The 9,521-nt window shown below is 27.4% G+C and overlaps 1 long non-coding RNA gene across 1 annotated transcript in view; it reads right to left on the bottom strand.

The window, feature by feature from the left end:
- Nucleotides 1-9,521, bottom strand: part of LOC132931254 (uncharacterized) — a 103,514-nt gene that overhangs the window by 1,063 nt on the left and 92,930 nt on the right. The gene's annotated exons all lie outside the window — the stretch shown is intronic.

Raw genomic sequence — 9,521 nt, 5'->3', positions numbered from 1 at the left:
TGAATTTTTATGGATTTTTACCAATTTTCAATGTAGTTAATGACGATTTTAATGATTTTTCACGAATTTTATGGATTTTTACCACTTTTTAATGTAGTTAATGACGATTTTAATGATTTTTCACGAATTTTATGGATTTTTACCACTTTTAATTGTACTAATTGGGTATCTTTAAATGATTTTTGAGGGTATTTTATGGAGGTAGTGACGTCATTTATGGACTTTTTAAGGAATTTTATGGATTTTTAGCGCTCTTTTGTGGACTAATTGTAGAAAATTTATGAATTTTCAACGATTTTAATGTAGTTAATGACGATTTTTTAATGATTTTTCACGAATTTTTATGTATTTTTACCAATTTTCAATGTAGTAAAATGACGATTTTTAATGATTTTTTCACGAATTTTATGGATTTTTAACCACTTTTTTAACGTAGTTATGACGACTTTTAATAATTTTTCACGAATTTTAATGGATTTTTACCATTTTTCAATGTAGTTAATGACGATATTTTAATGATTGTTTCACGAATTTTATGGATTTTTACCACTTTTTAATGTACTAATTGAGTATTTTTAATGATTTTTGAGGGTATTTTATGGAGGTAGTGACGTCATTTATGTACTTTTTAAGGAATTTTATGTATTTTTAGCGCTCTTTTGTGGATTAATTGTAGAAATTTATGAATTTTCACCGATTTTTAATGTAGTTAATGACGATTTTTATTGATTTTTCACGAATATTTATGGATTTTTACCAATTTTCAATGTAGTTAATGACGATTTTTAATGATTTTTCACGAATTTTATGGATTTTTACCACTTTTTAACGTAGTAAATGACGACTTTTAATGATTTTTTCACGAATTTTTATGGATTTTTAACCACTTTTTAATGTACTAATTGAGTATTTTTAATGATTTTTGAGGGTATTTTATGAAGGTAGTGACGTCATTTATGGACTTTTTAAGGAATTTTATGGATTTTTTAGCGCTCTTTTGTGGATTAATTGAAGAAATTTATGAATTTTCACCTATTTTTAATGTAGTTAATGACGATTTTTAATGATTTTTCACGAATTTTTATGTATATTTACCAATTTTCAATGTAGTAAATGACGATTTTTAATGATTTTTCACGAATTTATGGATTTTACCACTTTTTAACGTAGTTAATGACGACTTTTAATGATTTTTCACGATTTTATGGATTTTTACCACTTTTTAATGTACTAATTGAGTATTTTAATGATTTTTGAGGGTAATTTATGAAGGTAATGACGTCATTTATTGACTTTTAAGGAATTTTATGGATTTTTAGCGCTCTTTTGTGGATAATATGAAGAATTTATGAAATTTCACCCCATTTTTAATGTAGTTAATGACGATTTTTTAATGATTTTTCACGAATTTTATGGATTTTTACCAATTTTCAATGTAGTTAATGACGAATTTAATATTTTTCACGAATTTTATCGGATTATTTACCACTTTTTAATGTAGTTAATGACGATTTTAATGATTTTTCACGAATTTTATGGATTTTACCACTTTTAATTGTACTAATTGGGTATTTTAAATGATTTTTGAGGGTATTTTATGGAGGTAGTGACGTCATTTATGGACTTTTTAAGGAATTTTATGGATTTTTAGCGCTCTTTTGTGGATTAATTGAATGAAATTTATGAATTTTCAAACGATTTTTAATGTAGTTAATGACGATTTTAAATGATTTTTCACGAATTTATGGATTTTTACCACTTTTTAATGTAGTTAATGACGATTTTAATGATTTTTCACGAATTTTATGGATTTTTACCACTTTTTAATGTAGTTAATAACGATTTTTAATAATTTTTCACGAATTTTAATGGATTTTTACCAATTTTCAATGTAGTTAATGACGATTTTTAATGATTTTTCACGAATTTTATGGATTTTTACCACTTTTAATGTACTAATTGAGTATTTTTAATGATTTTTGAGGGTATTTTATGGAGGTAGTGACGTCATTTATGTACTTTTTAAGGAATTTTATGTATTTTTAGCGCTCTTTTGTGGATTAATTGTAGAAATTTATGAATTTTCACCGATTTTTAATGTAGTTAATGACGATTTTAATGATTTTTTCCACGAATTTTTAGTATTTTTACCAAATTTCAATGTAGTAAATGACGATTTTTAATGATTTTTCACGAATTTTATGGATTTTTACCACTTTTTAACGTAGTTAATGACGACTTTTAATGATTTTTCACGAATTATATGGATTTTTACCACTTTTTAATGTACTAATTGAGTATTTTTAATGATTTTTGAGGGTATTTTATGAAGGTAGTGTCGTCATTTATGGACTTTTTAAGGAATTTTATGGATTTTTAGCGCTCTTTTGTGGATTATTGAAGAAATTTATGAATTTTCACCCCATTTTTAATGTAGTTAATGACGATTTTTAATGATTTTTCACGAATTTTTATGGACTTTTTACCAATTTTCAATGTAGTTAATGACGATTTTTAATGATTTTTCACGAATTTATGGATTTTTACCACTTTTTAATGTAGTTAATGACGATTTTAATGATTTTTCACGAATTTTATGGATTTTTACCACTTTTAATTGTACTAATTGGGTATTTTAAATGATTTTGAGGGTATTTTATGGAGGTAGTGACGTCATTTATGGACTTTTTAAGAATTTTATGGATTTTTAGCGCTCTTTTGTGGACTAATTGAAGAAATTTAAGAATTTTCAACGATTTTTAATGTAGTTAATGACGATTTTTAATGATTTTTCACGAATTTTATGGATTTTTTACCACTTTTTTATGTAGTTAATGACGATTTTTAATGATTTTTCATGAATTTCATGGATTTTACCACTTTTTAATGTAGTTAATGACGATTTTTAATGATTTTTCACTAATTTTATGGATTTTTACCACTTTTTAATGTACTAATTGAGTATTTTTAATTATTTTTGAGGGTATTTTATGAAGGTAGTGACGTTATTTATGGACTTTTTAAGGAATTTTATGGAGTTTATAGTGCTCTTTTGTGGATTAATTGAAGAAATTTATGAATTTTCACCGATTTTTTAATGTAGTTAATGACGATTTTTAATGATTTTTCACGAATTTTTATGGATTTTTACCTATTTTCAATGTAGTTAATGACGATTTTTAATGATTTTCACGAATTTTATGGATTTTTACCACTTTATTAATGTAGTTAATGACGATTTTTAATGATTTTTCACGAATTTTATGGATTTTTACCACTTTTTAATGTAGTTAATGACGATTTTTAATGATTTTTCACGAATTTTATGGACTTTTACCACTTTTTAATGTAGTTAATGACGATTTTTAATGATTTTTTCACGAATTTTATGGACTTTTACCACTTTTTAATGTAGTTAATGACGATTTTTAATGATTTTTTCACGAATTTTATGGATTTTTACCACTTTTTAATGTACTAATTGAGTAACTTTTAATGATTTTTGAGGGTATTTTATGAAGGTAGTGACGTCATTTATGGACTTTTTAAGGAATTTTATGGATTTTTAGCGCTCTTTTGTGATTAATTGAAGAAATTTATGAATTTTCACCTATTTTTAATGTAGTTAATGACGATTTTTAATGATTTTTCACGAATTTTTATGTATTTTTACCAATTTCAATGTAGTAAATGACGATTTTTAATGATTTTTCACGAATTTTATGGATTTTTACCAACTTTTTAATATAGTAATGACGATTTTTAATGATTTTTCACTAATTTTATGGATTTTTACCACTTTTTAATGTACTAATTGAGTATTTTTAATTATTTTTGAGGGTATTTTATGAAGGTAGTGACGTCATTTATGGACTTTTTAAGGAATTTTATGGATTTATAGTGCTCTTTGTGGATTAATTGAAAGAAATATATGAATTTTCACCGATTTTTAATGTAGTTAATGACGATTTTTAATGATTTTTCACGAATTTTTATGGATTTTTACCAATTTTCAATGTAGTTAATGACGATTTTTAATGATTTTTCACGAATTTTATGGATTTTTACCACTTTTTAATGTAGTTAATGACGATTTTTAATGATTTTTCACGAATTTTATGGATTTTTACCACTTTTTAATGTAAGTTAATGACGATTTTTAATGATTTTTCACGAATTTTATGGACTTTTACCACTTTTTAATGTAGTTAATGACGATTTTTTAATGATTTTTCACGAATTTTATGGACTTTTACCACTTTTTAATGTAGTTAATGACGATTTTTAATGATTTTTCACGAATTTTATGGATTTTTACCACTTTTAATGTACTAATTGAGTACTTTTAATGATTTTTGAGGGTATTTTATGAAGGTAGTGACGTCATTTATGGACTTTTTAAGGAATTTTATGAATTTTTAGCGCTTTTTTGTGGATTAATGGAAGAAATTTATGAATTTTCACCGATTTTTAATGTAGTAAATGACGATTTTTAATGATTTTTCACGAATTTTTATGGATTTTTACCACTTTTTAATGTAGTTAATGACGATTTTTAATGGTTTTTTCACGAATTTTATGGATTTTTACCACTTTTTAATGTAGTTAATAACGATTTTTAATAATTTTTCACGAATTTTAATGGATTTTACCCAATTTTCAATGTAGTTAATGACCATTTTAATGATTTTTCACGAATTTTATGGATTTTTTACCACTTTTTAATGTACTAATTGAGTATTTTTAATGATTTTTGAGGTATTTTATGGAGGTAGTGACGTCATTTATGGACTTTTTAAGGAATTTTATAGATTTTTAGCGCTCTTTTGTGGATTAATTGAAGAAATTTAAGAATTTTCACCGATTTTTAATGAAGTTAATGACGATTTTAATGATTTTTCACGAATTTTATGGATTTTTACCAATTTTCAATGTAGTTAATGACGATTTTTAATGATTTTTCACGAATTTTTATGGATTTTTACCACTTTTTAATGTAGTTAATGACGATTTTAATGATTTTTCACGAATTTTATGGATTTTTACCTACTTTTTAAACGTAGTTAATGACGACTTTTAATGATTTTTCACGAATTTTTATGGATTTTTACCAATTTTCAATGTAGTAAATGACGATTTTTAATGATTTTTCACGAAATTTTATGGATTTTTACCACTTTTTATGTAGTTAATAATTTTGGAGTTATCTGCTGTTCGTTGGCCTCTACGGTCGTGTTGCATTTTTCGTTGGGGTCGCTTATCGCTTTTTCTATATTTATTACCTATACTCCAGTGTATATCGATATATCATTTGTTTTTTACGTACTTTATATTTATTTTATTCTTTCTCCGTCTATTTAAGATGCCCATATGCAATAAATGTTCCGTTAATATTACTAAAGCATCCTGCATACAATGCAATGATTGTGACTTAACATGGCACGCAAAATGCCAACAACTCACTAAAGAGGATATCGACTACTTAAAAAAGCCAATAACATATGGCGATGCCAGCAAATGCGCTAGCGCCAAAAGAGCCTCTTTTAGACTCGAAAATCCAACCAACATAGAAAGTAACGAACTACATGAGATCAAAGAAATTATTTTACAACTCAGGGATTGCTTTCAAAATCACAAGGACGATACAGCCAAAAATTTTGAAATTCTGAATACTAAATTCAACGCTATTGATAAAATTATCACAGAAAACCAAGCACTGAAAACACACATATCTCAATTGGAAAAACAGATTGAATCCATAGAACGTCGCCAAATCGCCAACGACATTATCATTGATGGTGTCCCCGAAAATAAAAATGAAAACTGCGCAATACTTATTAAAAATATTGGTAAACAGCTAAGCGTAAACATAAATGACTCTATGATTAATGATTGTCATAGAATTGGTTTTAACCATAATAATACGCGCCCTAGAAGAATCCTAGTCAGCTTTAGTAACCACCAACTTAAAGTTGATTTTCTCAAAGCTCGACAAATATTTAGGAATTTCTCTAGTAAATATATTGACAATCCAACCGGATGTACCCATATATATTTAGAGAAAACTTAACAACCAAGGAAATAAATTATTCAAAGAAGCCAGAGACCTAAAAAAACAGCTTAACTTTCAATTTGTGTGGACAAAAAACGCCATAATCTTCTTACGCAAAAACGAAACAGATAAGATAATACGTGTCGACAGCGAGGACACAATTCAAAACATCAAAGGACAATATGAAGATTTAAACTCCTACAACAAAAATTCGTAAATACTAATCCTACATATTTATTACTGATTTACCTATATATATCTTTCTCCTCAAATTGTAACTCTAATACTCATAACATACCATATAATTTGCTCTTATCTCACTAAATTACCTATCATTATTACCATGTATCAAACCTTTTATAATCGCTATTTTAATGTTAAACAATTTATCAACTATTATTATTTAATATTAGCTTTAATGGATTTATCTGTTAACACCATATTCATATCGATTCCAGAATTACAAATTAACATTTAGCCAGCTTATATTTACTTTCTCTCAATCATTATTTGAACGATATCGCTATCTGCGTTTCCATAACAATAATTGGCTCTACGATCAGTTTTACGTTATAAAAACAAATTGTATATTATACCCTACACCATATTATAATGAATGATAACACTAATTACGCATTTGTTCACGAAAGAGTAAATAACGTGAACTCGGTTAGTTGCTCTTTTGATAGTCTGGATACCTTTGTATACAAACAAAACTCACTCAATATATTGACAACAAATATCTGTAGTATTAAAAAACACTTCGATGAACTATGTATTATTCTTGATAACATTGAAACCAAATTTGAAGTGATCGTTTTAAACTGAAGCATGGCTAGGTTTAGATAACATATCAATTAATAACTTCGCAATAAACGGCTATACAACATACTCCACCACAAAACAATAAAAAATCAAAATGATGGTGTTGTAGTTTACCTAAAGGACACATTAAGTAATATCATTGTTACCGAAACCAATACACAAGCATTAACAGCACTAGAGATTTCTTTTAAGATGTCAAATATTGATTTCCTGATTTACGCGATTTATAGATCACCCAATAGTAATACAGACGTAACGCTACTCGAGCTTAATGATATACTACTTTTAAATTCACTTTAAAAACAGCTAGTTACAAAATGTTATTAGGTGACTTAAATATTGATTTGATCAAGCATTCTAAAATGCGAGAAGAGTACCTACTAGCAATGGCACAGTTCGGTTTTGCATCGCTTATCGATACCATCACTAGACCAATTTCAAATACCTGTATAGATCATATTTTTATTAAAACAAAGTCCCATGCTAACATAGTACCAATAATTGTACTCTCTAACATTACGGACCACTACCCGACAATACTTAGCTTAGGCAATTATATTAGATAAAAGAAATAATATGCCAAATCCACTTAAAATATTAAAACTGATAATCAAAAACTATCAAACTCAATTGAAAATCACAATTGGTCAGAATTACTTGAATTCACTGATGTAAATAAAGCCACTGAATATTTCACTAGCACTTTAAATAACCTAAAAAACCAAGCCTCGGCTGAAATATCCATCCCCTCAAAAACCAAAAAACTGAAAACCATGGGCCACTACCGCGATTATTAACTCAATAAGACAAAGAGACCGTCTCCATTTACAGTTAAGAAACACCCCCTTAATTTAAAATTAAAGATTACTACGTAAAATTTAGAAACAAAATTACAAAAATAATAAAAAATGCAAAGATCCTTTACTATAAATCAGAATTATTAAAATCTGGAAATAACACAAAACTTAAATGGCAGACTATTAACAATATCTTAGCAAAAAATAAGAAATCAAGTAACCTTAAAGAATTATTAAATAACTCTAAAAACAAAAATGATTATACTGATGAAAACCCCGAATATATTCTGGCTGAAAAAATTTAATAAGTATTTACAAATGTAGCTACCGATTTAATTACGTCACTAAAAAACCGTAAAAATACCTATAATTGCACTACAAACTTCGACAACAATTCACAAAACAAAGTTTGCTTTAATAAATTCGACCCAATCACTCATACTGAAATTTTTGAAGCTATCTCTAAATTAAAAAAACGGATCTTCACCCGGTCTTGATAAGATATCCTCCGATTTACTAAAAAAACATAGTTTAACATTTTGTAAACCATTAAGTCATATTTTTAATCTATGCATATCACAAAATAAAGTACCAGATGCCTTTAAAGTAGCTATAATAACCCCCATACATAAGAAAGGTCCTATCTCAGCTCTCGAAAACTTTCGTCCGATATCAGTTATCTCAAACATAGCTAAAACATTTGAAAAAATTCTAAAAAAAAAAACTATATTCTACTTAGAATCAAATAACCTTCTTTTTGAATATCAATTCGGTTTTAGACCTCATAGAAGCACGGACCAAGCAATAGCTAATGTCACAAAACTTATCTATACTGCACTCGATGAAAAAAAAAAATGTGCTACAATTTATTTAGATCTGGCTAAAGCCTTCGATACAGTGGATCACTATAAACTTCTAAATAAAACTCAGAACATAGGCATAACTGGATCGGCCTTGTCTCTCATTAAATCCTATCTAGAAAACAGAAAACAGAGGGTAAAAATAAACAGTACTATTTCTAATGAAAATACTATAAAATGCGGAGTACCTCAAGGTACTACACTATCTCCGGTTCTCTTTAACATCCATTTAAACGATATAAAATTACTTAAGTTAAATAGCAAAATAGTGTGTTATGCAGACGACACCGTACTGATCTGTGTTGGTAGCTCTTGGAATGAAGTATTAAAAAACATTGAAGTCGATCTTAAATCTATCCATAATTGGTTGAGCGATAACAGTTTATTTCTAAATCTCAATAAATCAACCATCTTACTCCACTCACTGTCTGAGCAAACTTTACCACCCATACACAATATAAAAATCCACGAATCGAACTGTAATACATTAGATAGCTGTGATTGTAACTCGGTTAGTATTGTCAAAAACTGTAAGTATTTAGGCATAGAAATGTGCTCTGATATGAAATGGATAAACCAGATTACATCCGTCACAAATAAACTAAAAAAAATGATATACATAATGAAAGAATTACGTGAAATATTGCCTTTCAAAGACATCAGAACTATATACCTAACACTATTCGAGTCAATAATATCGTATGGCATAATCGGATGGGGTGGTGCCTACAACAACGCCCTTCTAACGCTCCAGAAATGCCAAAACACTATACTCAGGGTCGCATACAAAAAAAATTGGAGATTTCCAACCGAAAAACTATTCGAAGACTTTAATGTCCTCAATATAGAACTTTTATACCTAAAAACAATCACCATATATCTGAAAAAACATAATCAGTTGGATTCTATAAACCATGGGGTGAACACCAGGTATGCAGCTAGTAATTTTTCCTTAGATTGGCCCTCTAAAACTAGTTGCCGAAAAGT

The sequence above is a fragment of the Rhopalosiphum padi genome, unplaced genomic scaffold, assembly GCF_020882245.1.
Source record: "Rhopalosiphum padi isolate XX-2018 unplaced genomic scaffold, ASM2088224v1 scaffold1, whole genome shotgun sequence".
Taxonomy (NCBI): domain Eukaryota; kingdom Metazoa; phylum Arthropoda; class Insecta; order Hemiptera; family Aphididae; genus Rhopalosiphum; species Rhopalosiphum padi.
The sequence above is the reverse complement of the archived record's forward strand: the minus strand, read 5'-3'. Positions and strand labels throughout refer to the sequence as shown.